Below are 24,467 nucleotides of genomic sequence, written 5' to 3'. Positions count from 1 at the left end.
TTATGAAATTTCTTAAGTTGAAAAGCACGATTATTACATTCAAATTAGTGTGACACTGACAGTGCTTCTTTTCCGCACAGAAATCAATATACTGTAACGACGGAGCAATAAGTAAGGAATTGCCTTTTATCTAGATTTTCTTTCCTCAGTGCATTACTTTGTGAAATCTAAAACCTGTGATAGAATGTAATTTTTATCCTAGATAACGTGCCAGTCATTGCCGCCAAAGTTCTCGTACCTCTGCGACTGTGACTATAACGAACCCAACGTTTAGATTTCGTATTGTAGCCGCGTGGATTTTGTATGCACAGCATTGCTTGTAAAACGCCCTAAAAAGTGCTTGTAACTTTAATGTATTTATTAAATGTTTTCAAAATATTAAATCCCTGCTGTGACTTCTGATAAATCTGAAACTTTAGCGTGTGAGACACTCGCCATTCGTTGATCTGTTTACTGAAAACAGAAGAAAAAAGCTCAAGGTGAGTATTCACTGTTCTTTTATTGAACATATTAGAAAATTCATATTTCTCCTTTTAGTTCCTCATCTGTGAAGAACAAATGAAGCGATCATACGTTGAAAAGAAGGATAGCTAGACAGATGGCCTAACTTGCATATAATTTCTATCAAAACGATTAGAGAATAAAGTAACGGATGACGTCACAGTAGTGCAGTTTGGAATAGTTATGATTTGTTATGTCTACTGGTGTTATTATAATGATAATGGCGATGTGACAACTAAAGTCCACCAAACCATTAAAGTTTTAGTAAGGAAAATTTTGATTGGGATAAAATGGGAAAAAAAAAATTATTCTATGAATATGTGTCAACATGTCAGAGAAGAAAAAAATTGATTTGTATAGGAGAATATAAGAATCGCAATTATTTGAACAGTTAAGCTTTAATAGCATTCTGGGGGAAGAGAGACTTGAGAGCTGCAATAAAAGAAAATAATATACTATGGTACTTCCATTGGCTAATTCTTCAGGTCACCTGCATATTGAAAAACCTTAGTACCTACCGGCGAATACCATGTCACTCCACAAACCTGTGAATCAAAGATACAGATTCGCAGCATTTTTAAAGCTTCTAAAAAAAGTGAAGTAAGGCTTCTTTAATCCAAACCTGAACTGAGAGGTTTCCAAAGGGGAAAGGGTTAGCGATGTGTCCTGCCAAGGTCCCGGGTTGGATTTCCGGGAAAGGCATTGATGATTTCTTTACGGCATGTGGGCATTAAAAATATGCGATAAAAGGTTGGTGGTAGAGGAAGAGGAGTAGAGACTTTCTTATCCACCTCAAGGAATAATCTCCTTCAAACTGGGGCAAAGCATAAATTCGGTCTGTCATCTATATAGTCTGTAAGGCTCTGTCCAACAACAGACGCAATTTTGTACTCCTTGCCACGGTAATAACTCGTGGGTTTGTTCTGTATAAATAAGGCAAGCGAGAACAGTAGCAACAACTCACGACATGGAGTGCGAAGCAGAGCATATGAATATTTCTCATCTTGCCAGTGAACGTTTCCGGAGACTATCAACGGTCACTATGTGGTCGGATTTTAGAAAGGCTGGTTTGCAGATTGAATGGGTGAAATCAAAGACGATACCTTTTTTTAAAATATGATTCATCAGCATATTTGTGCAAACTTCACAAAAGAAAAAGCTTCATCAACAATGACTGTAAAGTTGCTACTAATGAAAACTCGTCAAGTGAAGTAATTATGGAGATTATTCAAGTGAGAAAGCAGTCCCTCCTGGAGAAAAAGCTAGGAACATATTAACAAAGTCAATAAGAAGAATGTGTTTCAGCAATGGAAAAAAGATTGTCTGGTGTCTGGTGTCGGGATTGTGCTCAGATTCTTATAATTTATATAAACCAATTGTAGAAAAAGGTATTTCTAGCAAAGAACATATATAAAGTGTATAATAAAATTGCTTGTAGAAAACTAGAATTAATAGCCAATTTTAATTTTATTAATGTAATACTAATTTTGTTCATTTAATTTAATAAATGCACACATATGAATATTATTTCTTGGTTATCCTGTTTTCTCATTTGGTAGTACATTAGATTCAAAGAAAATATATTTCCATTTTAGTGAACTTCGTGTATAGTGAAATAAATAATTATAAGTGTAATGTAAATTCGCTATAACTGGAGTTAACTGTAAATCAGTTTTATTAAGTTAGGTATGTTATTACTATAAATTATGTTTCTAATACTAAGGTTCTGCTTTTTTTTTTTTTTTCCACCACGAGAGCACGTCTAGTATGAAGGAACTAGATAATCCCTACGTTTAGAAGTTTTGCGTGCATCTCATTATTAAATTCCCTTATTTTCTAAAATTGCGAATAATTCGGACGTAATATAAATTAATTTGTTTAAAAAATTAATTTGTTTAATAATTAATTCGTAATATAAATTAATTTGTTTAAAAATCATCTTATATTTCTAAAATATAAGATAAAGATTTAAATTATTAAGATGTTTAAAATATATATGTCGCCCATTGTTAACCCATATATAATTTCAGTTTGAAAGACAAATTAAAGATCTTATGCTGAGTAAAACTGCAGCTTCCTTGAGAGCTAAGAAGTGTGAAAGCGCAGTATTAAATCTAAGTACTAATAGTAAATATTTCCCATTCTTATGTTGCGTTTATCAACCTACACTATTTGCGAATTATAAAATTAGTTTGCAACTCGAAGGAACAGCATAATTGCTTCTTCAAGATCTTTTGAAGAAAATCTGATGACTCTACAGCAGTGTCGAAATTCAAATGTGGAAGGCACAATATGTCATCGACTTTGTTTCGACAAAGCAATACCCACTCGTCCTTTAGAATGAGAAGCAGAGAAAATACACTCATGTCCCTAAATTAAAGATAATTCGGAGTCACGCGTAAATCGAACTCTAAAATAAATATATCACTTGTAAAATCACTACACACATCTTCAAGATCCATATGCAAATTTCAGGAAGTAACCAGATGACATCAATAGTACGTCACAATGACGAGAGTGTAAGAGAGAGATATATAAGGAATACAGGCAGAGAAGTAAAATTGTTCACAGGCGATTTATAAGCATTTCAGTGCAGTAACCGAATAGTTATGACAAAAAGGACGCATTTGGATGATTTTTTACGTGGTAGAATTATCGGCCGTCTGGAATGTGGGCGTACCCAACTGGAAGTATCAGACAAATTTGGAATTGCCCAGAGTGTCATCTCCAGGCTATGGAAATGGTTCCAAGATGATGATAATGTGAGTAGACGTTACAGCACAGGTCGCTTCAGAGTTACAACGCCGAATGAGGACCGGTATTTGGCAGTCACTGCCAAAAGAAACAGGCGGAGCACAGCCTCACACCTGTCTCGTCAGCTCTCTTCAGCCACTAGTACGACAATTTCAATGCAGACCGTGTACAGACGCTTAGGGCAGATTGGTCTATATGCTCGTAGACCTGTCAGATGTGTTCCACTTACTGCAACTCACTGTCGCCTGCGTTTAGCCTGGAGTAGAGAGCATGCATTGTGGACACCGCAACAGTGGGCTTGTGTGATGTTTTCCGACGAGTCCAGGTTTAGCTTGCAGTCTCATTCTCTCCGGACTTCCATATGGAGAGCTCCAGGTACCCGTTACCACCAAGAAAACAACATTGAACGACACCGTTACGGTGGTGCAGGAGGCTCGTTTTGGATGGAAATTTTCTGGGTTCCAGAACTGACCTGCGTGCTCAAATTGGAATCATGACAAGCCAAATCTATCGCGACGTCATTCTGAAACAACATGTACGTTTGTTTCGAGGCGCGATGGGGCAAATTTGTGTTTATGGATGACAACGCCTGTCCTCACCGTGCAAACATCGTAAGCGAATGCCTTCAATCGGAGGATATCACCCGTATGGACTGGCCAGCATTCTCACCGGACTTGAATCCAGTAGAGAACGTGTGGGACATGCTTGAGCGACGAGTTGCAGCCCGTCAACCTCCTCCTACATGTCTACCGGAACTTCGGAGAGTATTGCTTTTTGAGTGGTTTAATATCCCCCCAAGATCAGATCGATAATTTGATACTCAGCGTGCCTAGACGTTGTACGGACTGTATTGCATCGTCTGGGAGACATACAATGTATTAACATTCATACCAACCATGTAATATTAGTTTTTTGTAAATAGGTTTTTTTTTTTTTTTTTTTTTTTTTTTTTTTGTAATTTGCTCCAGGGAGGAAAAAATCGCTAATTTTTTTAATAATATCAAACATATAGCATCTTTTTTTGCTCTTTACCTTTTGTCTAATAAATAAGCTTTACAAATAAGTCAAATTTGTTTTGCTTCTAACTCTTCCTTTGCCTGATTTTGCATTATCCTTAATTTATGGACATGAGTGTATTAAGCTCTTCTTCGTACGTGCTGTTACAATGTCATGTTGGACACACGCAGGATAGCAGCTGAAAATCACGGCGATTTTTTCTTGGCTTTCTGCTCGATGTAATGAAGATTTTAAACTGAGCGCACGCAGAACTAGCTACAAACTTTTTTCTAATTTTAAATATTACTTGCTGTACAAAATACTTACGGTGATTAAAAAAGTATCTTCGACAGCAGCTCCTTGTCATAGGAAAAATGCTTTACAACCTAAACATTAAAACACAATCAAAGTATTCTTCTGTGAATTAAGGTATCACTTTTTAGGGCTATGATAATTTTAATTAGAGAGCTATTATTATTTAAACTTTTACTATAACTTATTCTTTCTCGTTTCCTCACCAGAATACCAATAAGTTTTGAGAGTATTTAAGCTGAAGTTTTGGGATTGTAAGAGAGAGCATGTTTCTATCTCTCGATTACTAGGTTAGGCTAGGTTACTAAGTATCGCCAGCTCTTATAAGATTATAATTCTTCGCCTTTGCGTTATTGCTGCTGTTTCTTAACTGCATGCCGGCGAGAAATTTTAAACCCACTTATAATTTAAGATCAATTGTATAGTCTTTGACTTCTAGGCATAGTTTTAAATTTGAATTTGACTGTTACTCTAAGTTTCATCGCCACAAGTGGTGGTTATTTTGTTAAGCACCAGGCATGTGTTTATGTTAAAGTTCTGATTTAATAAAAAGATTGTTTTGTATCTTTCCAAGACTCTGTTGTTACTTCAGGCCAAGCGATAATTTGCTCCAAGTCTGTTAGGAGTTTGATACCAGTTTATGCTACCAAAGGAAGTCTATTATTTGCAGGATCAATGTTTGTCCTTTTAAAATGTAGCGGTTTTTATTTATAACCATGAGTAATAAATTTGTTATACTTATATGCCACAGCTCTGAACTGGGATGGCTAATATTCATTTTATCGCTCAAGTAAATCCGCAATTCAGACTATTACAAACGTGAGATTTTCTTTTGAGAGAGATTTGAAGAAAGGAAATGGGGAAAACATAAATTTTTAGTTGGATAGAGCTGCAAATTCGTAAATTACACGGACCCTCGGATAATAAAATGCTGAATTTCTGAAGGTTTCTTAGGGTAAAATAAGATTTCAACGTGAATAAGTTCAGCTTTCGTTTGAAAAAGTGTAGAGTCATTCAAAACCTTTTTGAAGCCGGGAAATACAATACATCAAATGCACCTTGCCAGGGTTCAAATTCTATACACCAACCGAAGCGGCTTCCAATTACACCACAAAGACATACGTTAAGGAGAACTTTTATTTGCATTTTCTTCCACTAAAAGGAGGACTGGGGAAGCGGGAACGCTGTCGCCAAATTCAGGTGGGATGAATTATTGTTCATTCCATTTTAGTTCCGCCGCCACTTGCAGAGTCATTCAGAATTTTTTTGAAGCCAGGAAATACCAAGAAACAGCAATGATCTTGAGGGATTCGAACTCCAGACCTCCCGATTATGAGCTGGACGTGCTTCCAGTTAAAAACGGAGGGAAGAAACCTTTTCCTTTCATCAAATCTCTCTCAAAAGAAAATCTCACGTTTGTAACAGTCTGAATTGCGGATTTACTTGAGCGATAAAATGAATATTAGCTATCCCAGTTCAGAGCTGTGGCATATAAGTATAACAAAATTATTACTGATGGTTATAAATAAAAATGCTACATTTTACATTGGAGTCAACGTACCTTGGAGTCATAGTTTGGGGTGTTATCAGCGTTTATTTCGCCTTAATATGCATTACGGACACATCAATTGCATGCTACTGAAAGCTACCCCTCGCGATGTTACTACATCTGCACTTTTCAAACGGAAGCTGAACTCATTCACATTGAAATATTATTTTACCCTAAGAAACCTTCAGAAATTCAGCATTTTATTATCTGAGGGTCCGTGTAATTTACGAATTTGCAGCTCTATCCAACTAAAAATTTATGTTTTCCCCATTTCCTTTCATCAAATCTCTCTCAAAAGAAACTCTCACGTTTGTAACAGTCTGAATTGCGGATTTACTTGAGCGATAAAATGAATATTAGCCATCCCAGTTCAGAGCTGTGGCATATAAGTATAACAAATTTATTACTATGGTTATAAATAAAAATGCTACATTTTACATTGGAGTCATGGTACCTTGAAGTCATGGTTTGGGGTGTTATCAGCGTTTATGTTCGTCTTAATATGCATTACGGACACATCAATTGCATGCTACTGAAAGGCTACCCCTCTCGATGTTACTTTTGTTTTACAAAAGATGTGCGAATATTTCTCAGCCAACCTGATTTTCTATCAGACCTTATTCACCAATTAGGCTACCTCAAACGAAGACGAAATGTGGACTTGAACCACACTACATAGTGCATGATAATACATAATCTGAACACTCCTCTTATCGATGGCATGTCGGGTTCAATAATGTGTTGTTCAAAAGAAAGGTCCGAATCTTATTGATCACAAAACGGCAAACTATTTTTTGTACATGAAAATTGAATTTTTCTTTCTGTACTTATCTGGCTATCTGTTATTATTTGTCTGCTTTTGAGCATTCCTTTCATTTTCCTTCAAGAAATACAATTCTCCTCTTTTATTCATTCGCATTTATTGCTATCTCATTGAAGCTGCAACAAAAGATTAAGTTTTTTCCCCCTTTCCTCTACTCCCATTCTGTATGTTTAATCAGATAAAATTGTCATGAACCTTTTCGACACAAAGCAGTATGAATTAAAATTGATTTTAATTAGATTTTATGTAATTTATACAAATTTGTAGTTCTCGAGAGTAAAATGTAGTAACCTCTTTAACCTAAAAGAAATTTCTTGGAAAATAAAATCATAATCGTTACGCAAAATTATTTTAAGTAAACAATTATATTAATTAGGAACTGAGTGATTTTTTTATTAAATGGATTCTTCTTAAGAAATCTTATTTCGAGTTCTATTATTTCAAACGCATATTACGGACCACAACTGAAGTTTATTCAGCAAACATTATTGCAAATTGCATATTATATTTATTTACTTTAGAACGCTGTCAAAAGGTGCAAAGATTTAATTTTATTTATTTAGTAGATTTTATTATTTATAAGAGTTACCGAAGGATGAAATTAAATTAATGAGGATTTAGTTCTTCTGCTTAAATCAGTTCATTAACGGAAATTCAAAAATTACATATTTTTCACTTGAAAATACACTAATTGAGGCAAATGTAATATTTTATTTCCCTTCGAAATACATCCACATATTTGTAAAAATGTATGTTCTTAGTTTCGATTTGATAAGCTCCTCCTCGTGTGACATTTAAAACCTAAATGGAAAATATAAAAATTTTAGTTTTCTTCCTAGTTAATAAATCATTCCATTAATAATACTAGATTGGCATTTAGTTTCGCATTCTTTTCAAAAATGCATGTAGTTATTTCTCTTCAAATTCACTGAAAATAAATTATTTATTTTTATTTAATAAATATCTCATTAACTAATAATAATTACATGAATTTTTCTTGCGTTTGATTTAATAATTCCTTTTTTGTTTTCATGCAACATAAAGTTCTCATATTATCGTATTTTATTTAGTTTCCATCAACACTATTAAACTCACAAGCTTCAGAAAGCACCATGTCTAATAGCAGCTGCCAGCTTTAACATACGTGATAACCAGCTGCTAGCGTAATACGTGATACTTAAACATCAAAGTCTCTTATTTTCAACGTAACTCTTTCTCCCATAGAAAAGTAGATATTAGTGGAAGTATAATATACGTGCGCTATAAAATAAAATTAATAAATTTGGGAGTTTTATAAAAAGAGCCATTGTTAATTTTTAAAGTTAAGTTATTTTATGGGACGAAAACATTTTTCAACTAATTTCTTTCGTCAGAATCAACAAAACACTATTAATAATAAAACTGTAAGGTATTTAATGTTAATTAACCATTATTATAATACCGCTTTACTATAACTTCTCCTCTCCGTAGTTTTGACCACAATTCAAATTAGTTGTTTCCTGTATTTAAGATGAGGATTTTGGATTTTCAGAATGGAGCTTCTGGCAGCTGTGCTTTGCTGCTACCTACTACAGCTAGCTCAGACTAAGTTTTATTCCCTCTTTAACGTTTTCCTAGACGACGTTTTAAAATAAGCGTACTTAAATATCTGAACCAAACTGAGTAGCCTATTTTATGTGTTATATCAGACTGCCTTCTTACATCTGAAATTAAACTTTCTGTTATGTTAATTTAAATTAAATTACGGAATTTCATCTATCGCACAAGTTGTGCCTTTCTGTTCTTTAATACGTAAATCAAATCGTTATTTTGGCCCCCTCTTTAGACTCTGATTTATTTCATACGAAACGATATCTCACTATCTGTCTACCATGGTCTGCAAGACATTAGCACACGCTTCTATATGTGGTAGAACTCTAAAAGACATTAAAAAATGTAAAAGAATAAGACTTCTTTTGAACTGAGAATGATGCGATTCCCATTTTCATATGTAGTTTTGAACTAATATACCAAGCAATAATTCTGACTGCGTCAGTTTATTAAGCCGAATAGGCCAGGGTTCTTTGAGTACGTATAAAATAAATATCGTGATTTCCAGCGTTTCATTTTTATCGCCCATTGAAATCAGTTAATAATTCGTTATCTCCTCACTGTAAAATGATCTATATTTAGATTTATTACTCTTACTTAACATAATTACCTGTGCTTAGAGTTAGTTAATTAATGATCTTAAGTTTGATATCCCACCTTACACATTATCTATCATAGAGATGCTTTTAAGTTGTTTTCTATTTCACGCCAGCCTTTTTTTAAAACATTGAAGTTATTCATCATAATTATTTTTCTGCTTTGTTAAAATGCGATTTTCCTTCTTTCTCTTTCTGAGAACAAGTGAAACCTGCAACGACTCCAATTTCAGGGAATATAAAATAACCTCTCTCAAAGTATAATACTTTAAAGGACATGTAAGAAGTATACAATAGGATTCAAAATATAGACATAAAATGTAAGTGAATATGAATTTGAAAACAACTACAAAATATCCACCAAACTTAGGCTTTTTAACGCTTTTCTTTTAACATAATTTAGAATTTATCAACTAATTTTATTTTTCTTCCTGGAAAATTAATTATAGCTGGTAGTTTGGTTTTGTGATTACGGCAAAGCTTCGAGGGCTAGCTGCCTAATGGAAGGGATGCTTTCGTTGAGGACTTTCTAAAGCAAACTGGCTCGTATAGACGTTAAACATGGGGTAAACACGAAAACGCCTATTCGCCGGATTCGAGGCTCTGACATTGGTGGGCCCTATTTAGCAGGTAAAAAATGTTTTTCCAGTTTTATTCAATCTTTGGAAAGTTTGTATTTATAATTCACTCTACGTATGTGTCTTAGGAAAATATGGTGTTTAATTTAATGATAATACATTTAATATTGGCTAATGATATAAAAAATAAAAAATTAATTGCATAATATCGAAAGAGTATGTTATTTTATTGCTTTTCTTAACCTCTTTAAGCCAGTCAACGAGACATACAATATTTTTAAATCACTGCATATTTTAAACAATAAATTATATTTCGATATCGTACACAGTTTATCATTTGCAATAATTGATTGGTCCTGACTTAAAAACTTAAGTTATTAATGTATTGATTAATGTAGTAAAAAATATAAAATGATTCTGAACCTACTCTGAAAATGAAAGAAAATTTTATTACCCGTGTTAAATCAAAGAATCTTCTTCCACACTGAGTTAGAAATTAGTTATCAGTAATATGACAATGCATTTAACAAAGAAAATAATGTTAAAGTATTGGATCAGAAGTTCATATTACACAAAATATTCATATTTCGCATTAAAAAATCCTAATTTTTAAATAAAATTAAATAAAGTTGTCTTCCAGCTGTCCGAATCAGCCTTTGTTTTACATAGGCATACAGCCATAACCCATGGTGTGATGGTGTGGGGCGCTATTTCTTATGACAGTAGGTCATCTTTAGTCATCCTCCGTACATCTTTAACAGCTCAACGATATGTTGATACCATCCTGCGCCGGTTTCCTTACCCTTCCTGGCACGTCATGATGGGGTCATTTTCTAACAAGATAATGCCAGGCCACATACCACTGGAGTATCTCTGGACTGTCTCCGTGCGGGTGATACTCTTGCTTGGCCAGCAAGATCACCAAAACGTTCATCAATAGAGCATGTCTGGGACATGTTAGGCCGTCCAATTCGGGCACCATAAAATATCGCAGATTTGAAGCGACAACTGATGAATACCTGGCAGAATGTGTCGCAGGATGGCATTAGGAACCTCTACCACTTCTTGCCTCGACGAATTGAATCATGCATTGCCGCCAGGGGCGGTTTGACCAACTACTATATTGAACACTCAATGGGTGATTGCGAGCCGTACACAGGACTATGACCTTGATTTTTTTAATAATTTTATTATCTGTGTATGATCTATACACAAATTAAATTTCATCAAAGACAACCACTTCCTTCGTGGTGCTTCGATTTTCTTGCAAAAGAGTGTATTTACTTTCTCGGATTTCTTAGAGTTTAAAATTCCGGATTAAAACTTCTACATTATTTTCACTTATTTAAAGCACAGGCGAGAATATGGTAGGACCAATGCGTGAAATAACTGTTTATAATATTATCGATTTCCAGGTTGGCCGAGGACATACACAAGACCCAGTCAACCAATACAAAGTGCTCACATGTACTTCCAAATGTAAACACGCTTCCAAATGAATGATTTGTCTTTTACTATACGTGTAACGATAAATCTGTCTTCCTTTCATAGCATGCAAATCTCCCCATTTTCCCTGATGTACACTGCACAGAAAAAAGGGGGTCCGTTCTACTGAGCCGATTGACGAAATTCAACTTGCATTTTTCATGTCTCGAAAGCGAGACTTAGGATATGTATTAAAGTGTTAATTGAATTTGATATATATTTTTAATACCTCTTTTTTTATTAAATTTATTTGATTCCTTCTTCCAGAATTCTAAATTTAGGTTCATTCCCAATAAAATTTACCAGTTTTTTTTTTATGATTTATTTTTTAAATTGTATTTTTAAATAATTTTTATAAATTTTTCGAAAAAAATTTTTGAATCATAACCTATAAAATTTTTAACATGATCTTAAAGTAGATATAGTTCTAAGCATGCCTGTAAAAATTTAGAGTTTTTATTCAAAATTTGCCAAGATATACGTGAATTTACATGCTAGCGTGTTTTGAAATTTGACTTAATTGTTATAAGAAATAATAACGCCAAATGTGGTTTACGCACTTCGTTAAAACTATTTGAAATAATGAACAATGACTTTTTCCTCTCGTTTGTAATGGAAAAAAAAAAAAAAAAAAAAAAGAGAAAAAAAAAAAAAAAAAAAAAAAAAAGAAAGAAAGAAAGAAAAGGAAAGAAAAATAGGTTGCCATAAATTAAGAAGTTCGCCAAGTGTTCGCCAATTCTTGACGCAAACTGAAAAAAATGCGCTATTATAAATTTTTGAATTTCTCCGTAATTTTCGCACCAAATTTTACAAAATTTTATATTTAAGCAGAATTTGAGTCGCAGAATCGAAATAAGGAAAAACATTGGCATGCCATTTCAGAAAAGTCCAACTTTGTGTTAAAATACCTACATTAGAGCAACGCTATATATAAATCTGATACATATCCTAAGTTCCGCTTTCGAGAGAATTTAAATTTCATCAATCGGCCCAGTAGAATGGGAGAGATAGAACTGTCATTTTTTTTCGCACTGTACATATGTTTAGCGTTCCTGAGAAATGGATTGCGTTGAAATCGTTTTTTGCAAATTTTCGATTAATATTTAAGCAGTTGAATATGAAATCTTAGACAAGTATATATGTAGTTCTTATACATATTTTATTCCAATTCAAGAATTTACGCATAAAATTCTTATAAGAAAATTGCATGTCGGAATAAATTATTTTGTAAGTAATTTTAAAAACTGCAGTTGCATACTCCCAAAGTGCCCTTTTCACTTTACGTAAAAGCGCTCCTTTCACTTTCGGAATATTTTAATTTAATAAAAGTAGTAAATGTATTAATTACCACCAACAAACTTCTCACGATGCTCTACATCCATCGCTATTCACATGTCAGTTTCGTTTAACACAAAATTTATGGAAAATGAAAATAAAAAGGTTTATTTGTGAACTAATTTGCAAATAGGCAGTGAAATAAAAACTTAGTTTACACAAAATACGGAAAAAGATGTTCCTACTGCAGTTGCAGAGTTACAGATGAGAAATTATGTTAATGAAGAGGTAATTAAGCAAAAGTTCTTCCGCTTTTGCAAGAATGTCTTTAAAAAGGCAAAATTACTTCCGAGAAACTTTAAGGAAACAACTTCTTGCAAAAGTTTAACAATTAATTGCAAATATAAAACTTATTATAAGAAGTGTTTTCCAAGGGTAGTCGTTGCGCACCCGTTTGCTTTTTGAAACAACTTATTATAATTGCATTATATTTGAACTTATTCCTTGTTCCCTTTTGCTGAACTCTACTAATTTATATATGCTTCTAAAGTCTCATATTTAGTTTGCCATTCATTAATTAAAATACATAGCACTCCTCATTCTCATTATTTTTTTTCCTAATATTTAAATCAGTAGCCCGTTTAAAGTTCTTAAATTACAAAGACTTTTTCTTTTGTATATTTGCAGGGTTGCTACTTTACGAATCTTACTACACAAATAGTGAGTTATTGCGACGTCTTAAACAATTCATAATCATACAGAAGAATGATTTAATAAGTTTTTTTTATTATTTTTTTTTTATTTTAGTCTCGAACATAAAGGCACAACTTGTGCTGCAAACGAATATTTCCCCTCCCACTTTGGGATAATTTAATTTAACAGAACAGACAATTAAAATTTAAATGTCAAATAAGTCTAAGACTGCAAGGTAAATACAATAAGCTGGCTCAGATATTTTACCTACGTGTAATTTAAAACATCGACTAGCGATAATGTTAAAGCTGGAATATCCCTTTAGGCAGAGCTGGCAAAAATACTCCCAGCAAGACGGGATTGCTAGACGCATTCTCAACAACAGAATACATAAATCATAATAACTGCTTTATTAACTTCATATATTTTACTTGTTTATGATAGTCATCAATGAAAATGAGCATACTAGTAACCAAGTATGAAAGAATAATCATTAACATGATGAAGTTCATTGAATATATTATATAGGTTTTGTAGATATTGTTACGTTCCTACGGGTTCCTAACAGATTGAATGCAATGATAGCTTAATATTTTTTTTAACCAAAGAAAGTCTTTACAGTACTGGAAATTTCCTTAAAAGTATTTGAATAGCTCTTCCCAGTATCACAGAGCACAATCAATAGTTACACTTCAAACTACTAAGAACGTTAAATGCAATGAAAAACTCATCTAAAAGGCCAAGTTCTCACGGATATCTCAATACTCCGAATTAAGCTCTGAACTAACAACTGAAAAACTAAGATAGATACTAAGGTGGTTTGTTGGGTTTCTGCTGCTTAAAGCAGTACTTCCCAGTAACAAGAGAGACTTCCCGAAGGACTTGACTTTAAAGGAAACTCAGGTGGATCCAGAAGCAGGAGAAAGCTAGAAAAGAGAAAACGTTGACAAGAAGTTCTTGCACGTGTCGCCATCTGGCCGGGCTCAGGAGCTGGCGAATCAGGAGGGAGCATGGTTCTTGGGAGCAGCAACTCGGACCTGGGAGAGATGTCAGGAACATGGCGAAACTGAACTCCCCGGTCTTATATTGTTTTCCCCGGCCGCTGAGAAACCTCCCGTACATCTCGGAATTGCTGGAAGGCATATGAGGACCGGATAAGGTTACAGGTACATACAGGAACAATAACAGTTATTAAATACCAGTACCATTGCAGTTATACAGGGCCAAATGGTCGCCAAGTGTGGGAACTTTTGAAAAAGTTCTGGCGATGATTTAGCGAAAAAAATCAGTCGCCAAATAATCGCCAGCTTGGCGATGTCTCTTCAAATTATCCAGCTATTTACTCGGTGTTAAATAGACTTGCCCCTGTATTCTTAGTTATGCGGCAAAGCTTTACTTGTCAGATTTTCATGCTACATTTTTATAAAAATACTAAAATTTTACTCATAGTTTCACTAAAAGATTTGCTTAAAATATGCAATTGTATCATAGCCGCTTAATTTAAATAAATAATATGCACTAATAAACGAATGACTTAAGTAAGGATCAAAAGATGCACTTGAGTTGATCAGCTTTTCGACTTCAGTATTAGATTTGGTTTGTATCTAAGAAAAAGGATTTAATGCAAAATATTTTTTTTTTTTTTTTTTTTTTTTAACTTTCGATGGAAAAAGTGAGAGAAATACTCTTATATGCGTGCGCCTTCGGGTCGCCAAATTTCTTGCCAAAAATTTTTGGCGAGAAATTCCACGTTGCCATATTACTATCTAAATTTGTTGTCTACATTTCGAACTTTAAGCCTAAAATGTCTCCAAAAACGCGGTTTCACGTCACTAAGTATTTGGGCACTTACAAAGTGAGAACCAGCCCCTACCATTCAAGTTCCAATGGAATTGCCGAGAGATTTCATCGCTCCTTAAAACAATCATTTCGATGCCACACTGCATTACAGTGGACTGATGCGTTACCTACTGTTCTTCTAGGTCTTCGATCAGCGTTAAAAGAGGATTTGAAAGCCTCTTCTGCCGAACTGGTATAAGGTACTAATCTCCGTTTGCCTGGGGATTTCGTACATTCAGTCAATCCATCTACCTGCAACGTAGATCCTGTTACATTCGTGCATCAGCTTAGAAACTGTAAGTCAAAATTGCGACAGTTTGACTGTAAGTCAAAATTCCTGCCAGCGCTCATTGCAAACAAACTGTGTTCGTGCATAAAGAACTTAGAAACTCATCTCATATTTTTCTCAGATGTGATGCTTTAAAGCCTTCTTTATAGCACCACAGTATTCAGGGCTTCATCAAGTGCTAGCTCGAAACGAAAAAACATTTTAAATTTTGGTCAACGAAAAAGAAGTCTTCGCTAGTATCGACCGTCTTAAGCCAGCATTTATCTGGACACCAGAAGCCACTAGAGCGAATTCGTCTTCACCATCGCAAATTCCGTCTCAAGATCCACATCTATCTCCAACGGACTTCAGTGCAAGCTGTTCCAAGCCTTCGACAGAAACCACGACTTCCGACTTATCAGATGCTACGATAAGAACACGCTCGGGTCGTCGAGTTCGCCTTATCCCAAAGAATTTGTGAGGTATCGTTAGCACTGGAGGGGGAGTACAGTGGCGACTTGCCTACTACAACTCAACGCTGCCAGCCTGATAACCCATAGCAACAAAAGACAAAATAATATTTATTCTATTCTATTGTTATAATTATCAACGATCCGTCTCAATTATTGTACTACCATAATAAAAATTGTATTACCATACCCCGTTTTGAACACACAATTTAAGCTAAAAATCCGAAACAAAAACAAAAAATTTAGATAGCAAAAACTAAAGTTTCTAACCAAACATATTTAACAAGAATCGATGTACACAGCGATATGTTTAAACTTTAAAAAATAAAATATACGAACTGCACAATCTATGCAAGGAACGAATCTACGAACTACGCACACCTCGCTTTAATAAATTACCATAACAACAATAAATTTAATAAATTTAAAAGACTAAAATGTACACAGCATCCTGTCTAAACTTTAAAAAAAAAATCTACGAATTGCACAATCTAGGCATTGCGCACAACTACAAAATAAAAACAGTAAAATAAAATGCACTTACCATAATACATTCGTTAATAAAATTTCGCCATTCACACAACGTCTGTGAACAAATATGCCACGATTTGCTATATCACATCTCTTTCTGCGATTCAAAATTTCGAAAGTAATGATAAAAAGTTCTCCAAAGTACACGAAAACCACGATCCAAATCTTAAACTCCACATGCTTTAAACAGTCACATGCTTTAACAGCAAGCATTTGACTGCAAATCCACACAAGAACTATCAGAAATACCCTTCTTCGTCCCAGTTCTCATAGCAGCTCCGTATTTCGGTCTCCGTTTTAAAAGTCCCACAGATATTCCAAAAATACTCTTCGATCCTCATAAACACACCCCGTGAACAAAAGACTCATTAACAACTCCAACATCGTACCTTTTGATACTAAATTTACTTCCCACACAATCTAAAATACGCGACTGAAATTTTGCCGCCACGTCTATCATTGCAAAACAGGCCATTTCAAAGCACGTACGACACGAACCAATGAGCAATTAAATCACTGCAGCAAAAGAGTTAAGTTTCAACGTCAAAAGGATTGCCACACAAACAACATCGTCCCCAAAACCACCGATCAAGCCTAAAACGAGCGCAGAACATATATCCAGCCACATTTGGTGATCTTAGGTCGAATATAAGAGTAGAGCCAAAGTGAGATTAAATACTCTAATCCCTCGAGTTACGTAAGTAATACGTTTCGTAGACTTTAATGAAACCTGGATTTTATGTAAGTTGAGTTAATGAATTCCTTAAAATAACTTGGCAGCAAACTACATATTTCTTATAAAAATATTGTTATTTAAACAGTATTATTTTATAACTGAAACAAAATGGAAAATTACTTAGTCACATATGAATTAAAATGTATGATATATATATAAAGGACATAAAAAAATTAGATTATTCTAGTTAAGAGTTTTCTTTTTACTTTCCGTTTCAATACAGGAAGTACGATTTGGTTAACCGAAGAAGTGTTTACGGAGACAATAATCCAACTGGTAGATTGCAGTTTGAATATTAATGCTTTTGCAAGCTTAAATAGCTGTGAATTTTCGCAAGTCGTATGGTTACTATAATCCAGACCCGGATAGATGTATTTATGAGATAAAACGCGAAATGAAAAATTTCATCACTTACGTCTTAAAATAAACCTTTTGAATTTTCAACTGGCATTTTAGACGTATGCCAATTTAGGATAATGTATAATATATACATATTACATGATAATGTGTGTGTGTATGATTATGGCAAAGCCTCGAGGGGTATTTGCCTAAGGGGAAGAATGCCTTCGTGGAAGACTTTCTAAGGGAAACTGGCTCGTATACACGTTACGCACGGGGAAAACCACAAAAACGCCCATGCAGCCAGCCCGTTCGCGGGGTTCGAACTACCAGTGTTCAGCGACTTTACCGCTCGGCCGCTGGTGGGCTTGTTACATGGTAATGAAATTTGTGCAATCGAATTCAAATTTTTAAAATGTATCTGAAATAAATTTGGATGATGATAATAATATAAAACTCTAAACGTGATTTGAATGCCATGAAGGGTATTTATTCGTTACTTGGATGGAAATATTTACTAAAATTCATGAAATGTAATTACTGTTTAAATAAAGGTTTTTCTTATTTATACCTTAAGCTCATTTTCAGTAAGAGTTATTGGAGTATTCGGAAACATTTTATCTACTGTTTATCAGAGCGTTAATGTAATATATGAAGAATATGTATAAAGCCGTAATAAATCAGCCTGGATCGAATTTAGCGAATAGACAGCGTTATTAATGCAATATTTATTTATACAAGCCAAAGACGAAATACTTCATATACACAAATGACATCACACTTTCATTTAGAAATAAACAGTACCGCCATCTATTGGCAAGCTGAGAACACGTAATCACAAACTTAATCACACATAACACTTTAACGATATAGAACGATTTATAATTCTTTTCTGCTTCTCAAATTGTAAATTTTTATTTCACACTTAGCCGCATGTTAAATGAATTTCCCTAAAATTTCTGTGTTTTAAAACTTTCTGCTTAAAATCTTAAAAAATTATGTTATTAATTTTTCTGAACACTCATTTTCGTTCTTGAACAATAAATACATTTTAGGCATAAAGGAAGGAGGTAATAATGAAAAGTAAACAAGGCACAATGTGACAATTGAACCGCAAAGTTTTGAATTTATTGAAGAGCTGACCCGAAAATGTCCTTTCATAGGTTTTGAAATCATAGTCGATCCCCTTGTAACGAAATTGACTTATAACGAACCCTTGGATACAAGGGACAAATCTTAAAATCCTCTCCAATTTCCTACACAATTAATGATTTTTATACTTTTATGAGAACCAAGAGTCTGAAAATCAGATGTAACGAAATGCATGGATATCTTAAATTGAAATTGTTTTGAATTTTTAATGTTTTTCTCAGAATTTCGTCAAGCTTTAATGAAAAAATTACTAATTTTTAAAATAAGTAAAACATCCTTACGCTTTTTTCTTTTATCTTCCCATCTCCACACAACCACTTTTCTCTATGTTCTAAACAATGGCTATGCGAGACAGATATGACACCCAATTCTAGGAGGATAACGTAAAATAAATATTTTTTAGGACATGATATGCAGTACATGAGCATTGAACCAAGAAAAGTGAATAGGTTCTCTTATTCCATTCAAATTCCTTGACTGAACTGCCTGACAGAACTCAAATTAAGACTGATGTCATGATGGAAATTTTGAAATTTTCTCTTTTCAGGGAAAGAGGAGGTAGTGGATATTATAGACTTATGATTTTACAGTCATTTTTTTTTTTTCTTTTAGGATCCTTATCAGTTTATTTTACTTCAGTATGAATGCTACACGTTCCTTTCTCCGAATGCTGGTTTTACATTCTTTAGTTCTTTTGCAAAAAATTGGACATTTTTATAGAGTTTTTTTTTTTTTTTTTTTTTTTTGATTTTTTGTATTGTAATCATACATACCTTAGGGAAATGATTGTGTTCTCTCTGGACATTAGAGAGAAGACACGTAGATAAAGCTTTTTCATTAAAGATAAGGTGGAGAATATAAAACTGATGCAGCCAAATCGTTGTCTGCCAGATATTATAATTCACCCAACTCTCTACTTGGTACTCTAAGAAAGAAAATCGAAGCTATACAATTTCTGTCCATGGAAATCATTTAGATACTAGGAAAAGGCTGAGAAAAGTGATACTTAGAATTATTGAAGAAGCGTTAACGAAATGATTTGTCATTCAAAGAAACCATAAACTGCCAGTCAATGTCAATGAATTTGACAAACCCTTTGAATAGTCTGGAAAAGAACGAATGGCAAATTTAATAACTGCGCTTGATATTTATTGTAATTATATATCTTAATGTGATTTTTAATTAGATTTATTATTAACATCTTATGATAGACGTGGCAATAGTAATCGTTGTTTTCTCTTTATCAACCATTCCCATTTGTACACTTTTTTGTGAGGTTATTCATTTTTCTCATCGCATACGATGTTGCCAACCAAACTTCTGGTGCCTTGAAATTCGTTATGATGGGGTTCAATTGTTGTTTGCTTAATAATTTTGCTGCTTAATAGATCGATTAGGAAAAGAGTTATACATCAAGAACAACAACATCTCTCAAAATCATCTAAAACATATTTAGGTAAGTGAAATAAGATTTTATTCTATTTGACTAATGTTTAAAGAAGCTAGAAATTTATTATTATACAATGATTTTAAATATTTATTTGTGCTTTTAAACTTTATCATGCATTAAAGATCGTCTGATACATCTTGACAATTATGGTTTAGATAGCAACAAGTTGTTATGAAGGGTAAACTCAGACGACTTGGTTTTCAAAAAGAATGAGGCATTCAAAATAGTAAGAACTATATCTATAGCAAGCCCAGAGTCAAAAAATAAGGTGTAGCGGTTGCTATATCATACACGTTATTTTTTCGTTTAAGAATAACTTTATGCTACTATATTTAAAAGAAAACAATTTATTATTCACTTTCTAAAGACGTTCTTTTTTAAACATCATTCTACGACTATTTTCGTTTCTACTGTTGCCATTCACAGTCTACATAAAATTGTACAAAATAAAATTTTGTATATGATTTGTAGAGGTTACAAAGGAAAGGGAAAAAAGAAAATAAAAATTAAAATAGTTAATTATCTTACAATCGCGTTAAATTCTTCTGACAAGAAATACGGAAAACCAGCTTCCCTAAACGGCCGCTCGCCTTTGCAACTGACCAGTAGCTTAAAAAATAGTTAAGTATTGGTTTAAATAGTATTGGTAAAATAGTATTAGTATAAAACATCATGACAGCTATGTTCGCCAACACGACCGTCTTTACAGAAAACCGAAATTCTCTGGTACCATAAGTAGTCATATTAGGCGCATCTTAGAAAGAAAAAAAAAAAAAAATCATACAAAAGTAAATGATTTATTAAATAAATCTTCTCTCAGCTAACTCTATAAACAATTACCCTCGATAATAATTTAGGAAATGTTAATGCATACGGAATTAACAGATTTACTTAGCTAAATGGTAGAGAGGAGAGTAACCAATTTTAGAAGAGTAACCACAGAGATTCATTTGTGGAAGCCAAGAGTGTTAATTTGAATGCCTGAAAGAGTAGTTAACTTTTATCTTTGAATTTTTAGCTTAGTGTAAACAAACTAAAATTTACAAACTATGATTTTTAAATATTTTTTAGAGAAAGTAGCCCTCAAAGCTGTGTCTAGCATAGACAAATTATGCGAAAAAGATTTGACATAAGTGGTTAAGTAAAAATAAAAATAATAATAATAAAGCTTCATTGTTAGCGAAAAGAAAGTTCAAACAAAATAAGTGTTTTCTGTATGTTCACTAGATGGCACCACTTATTAGCTGGACGAAGCATGAGGAATCCCTGGGCTTCGCATGCTTTTATTTAAAAAGTAAGCTGAACGCGTTTGAACAGGGACAAAAAATTAATATTTGTGTTGTTGCAAATAAATGTCTTCCATTGGATGATGGATTTCTTCCATTGCTCTTCTTTTATGACGTAATCAATAACTAAAAATTTACGGTAAATAATTGTAATATTGAAGAAAATGCTAAGCTTTTGAGGCAGTGTTTAACAAGTCGCAAAAATTTTAGTTCGCAACTCTTTCACTGACGTTGTTTAAATCGACAAAACAGATATACTGTTTCTTTCATTGCATATTTTATTATAATTTCCTGGAAATGAATTTTAAAAGAAAACATTTCATCAGCAGCAATTGTTTCTGCTTTCTGCAGTAAGTCGTCAAAAACATGACATAAAGTACCTTGAGAGGAAGCCTAATAATAATAAATATGATATTTATGAGCACAAAATCTCTATCATTTTTTAAACAAGAAACAGTGTTTATTCTTAGCAAAAAGACACCTAATACTGACTGTTGAAACTATATGATATTATTTCGTTTTGTTTCGTTAAGAAGGATTAATCTAGAGGTACGTTGCGGTCACATAAATGAGAAATATGATGTTAGCACTACAATGCCAATAATTATAAGTTACGGAGTGCCTATGGTTCAAAACCATGTACCTCTACATCAGAAAAATATCTAAGTAGTGAGCAGAAATAGGAAAACTACATAATTGGTTATCATGATGCACACTAGAGGGCGCTACATTAGCTCGAGAAAGTTTAGGGATAGGAAAAATCAAGTTTTGATTTTTTTGGAAAGTTTATGATTTTAAACTTTTTGTATTTTTTTAATTTTATGCATTTTTTGGTATTTTTTTATTATTATTTTATGACATATTAATACGACACTAAAGCAAAAAGCGGAAAGATTTTACAGATTAATAGGCTCATTAATTTTCTCAACGAGATATACAGACCAGCGGGCATGATGTGATTAAATAGTGAACAGATTGAACAGAGGTGGCCACTTTTCAGTAATACTGGAGTAGGAGAATGGTAGAGCAATTATATGGCTAAATATGTCCTTCATGGGCCGGGCGCTGGAACTGAAAACAGAGGGGCGTGTCTACGCCCTTTTAGCTGGAGGATATATGCCGTATTCGCGTTCCATGATGGAAGGACGTCTTTTCTGCGAGCTGCAAATAGGAGGATTTTAGGCCGGTAACTGTTGAAGTGCACGGTTATCAGTCTGTTCAATTTTGAGGAATAAATTTTGATTAAATTTTTTAATAACAACGTCTATGGGTTTAATATTAAGATCCGAATGAATCACATCAGTACGGATATAATAGGACTAAACGCAGGGTCTTACTTTGGAAACGAAGTTTTTTTATGTGTGTTTTTGCAGCTGTACCCCAGATGGTGCAAGCATACAAAAATATTGGTCGAATGATGGAAGTATAGAGAACATTGTTTTTGATTGGCAGAGGACTCTTTCGGCCTAGAAGGGAGTAAAGTTGGGTTCTGACGGCTTTCGCTTTATTGAGTGTATAATCAATATGAAGACGCCAGATTAATTTGGAATCAAGTATCACTCCTAGATACTTATATGAATTTGACCAGGGAATATAGTCATCGAAGAACTTTATATTAATGGTAGGGTACGGGATTCGGGAGCGTGTGAATATCATGGCAGCACATTTAGCGACGTTAATTTTGATTTTCCAAGTAATGAGCCAGTGCTCAAGGCTATGTTTATGAGGTAACTCTGATTATTGTGAACCAGAACATTCAAAACGATGGCCGTATCATCTGCATAGAGTGCTAGGGTAACACTGGGTGATTTTGGAATGTCGTTGATAAAGATGTTGAATATAGTCTGTCCAAGTAGACTACCTTGAGCTACGCCCCTTAGCATTGGACGGGGAGCCAAAATGATAGAATTAACTCGTGCTGAGAAAGAACGATTATTGAGATACGAGTTAATTATGTGAATAAGTTGAGCCGGAATACCAAGTCGCATGAGCTTGGTAATAATACCCGTATGCCAAGTTCCTATCAAATGCTTTGGCTATGTCAAGAAAAAGGACGCCAATAAGCATTTTGCTACGAAAGCATTTGCCTTCGTGAATGAACTCCACTGTCTTCAGAAGCTGGTGCGTTGTGCAGTGTTTTGCTCGGAAACCAAATTGCTCGTCAATAAGAACTTTTTGGGTCCGGAGAAAATCATTCAGGCGTTTAAGTAGCACAAACTCGGAAATCTTTGATAACGAAGATAGGAGGCTGATAGGTCTATAATTTTGAGGATTTGAATGGCACTGGACAGGTTTCGAAATAGGTCCAATAAGTGCTCTCTTCCAGCTTTGAGGAAAATAGCAATGCAGTAACATATAATTTATGAGCATTACTAAGAAAAATAGATAGCTGGTGGGTAGGTATTTAATCTTGCGGTTAGAAATAGAGTCCCATCCAGGCGCTTTCTTAGGATTTAATTTAGCGATATATTGGCTAACTTCGTGCATGGTGTTATATTGTATGTCTCTCTGACATGAAGAGTTTAGAAATCTTTCAACATCTAGTTGGAAGGAATTTGCGGTTTTAGCAAAAATCCCTTAATTATGTGGTGTGAATTGTGTTTGGAGACTGTCAGCAATTAATTCAGCTTTTTCCGTGTCTGTTTGAGCCACCACTGCGTCCTTAGCTAAGGACGGAATGTGAGATTTGTGTTTGCGAAGTCTGGCAGATGCACACCAAAAACTGCTATCTGTGGTCGTTAGGGACTGAATGTGAGTAGAGTATCGTGATTGATTGAACTGGTCACATGAAGCATTGATCTCATTTTGGAGAACACGAAGTTGTAATTTTAAGTCAGGACTTCTAATTCTTAGTCAAAGCCTTCGTACTTTATTCTTTTCGCGAATTTGGAGTTTGATTTCAGCTGGAATTTTATTAAAACTGGGGCGAAGGGTGGGTTTTGATACTTCCTTAAAAGTATCTGTTAGGATAGAAGTTAACTGATCAACAGCTTTGTCAATATTGTCACTGAATTTAATTTCGAGGGAGGGGAAAATTTTAGTGTTAAGTTTATATAGAAAATAGTCCCAATTTGTAGAGATGAGTTCTGGAGAATTTTGATTAAAAGAATTACTGTTAAGGTCGACGAGTACGGGGTTGTGATCTGAGGATAGACAACTTTTTACAGTCACGTGATAGTCAAAAGGAATATTTCGAAAAAGAACCAAATTAATATAAGAAGGGGCTTCCCGTACATCGTATCGT

The sequence above is a fragment of the Stegodyphus dumicola genome, chromosome 1 (assembly GCF_044657685.1).
Source record: "Stegodyphus dumicola isolate Sdum_Otavi_A_Nest chromosome 1, ASM4465768v1".
NCBI lineage: Eukaryota > Metazoa > Arthropoda > Arachnida > Araneae > Eresidae > Stegodyphus > Stegodyphus dumicola.
The sequence above is the reverse complement of the archived record's forward strand: the minus strand, read 5'-3'. Positions refer to the sequence as shown.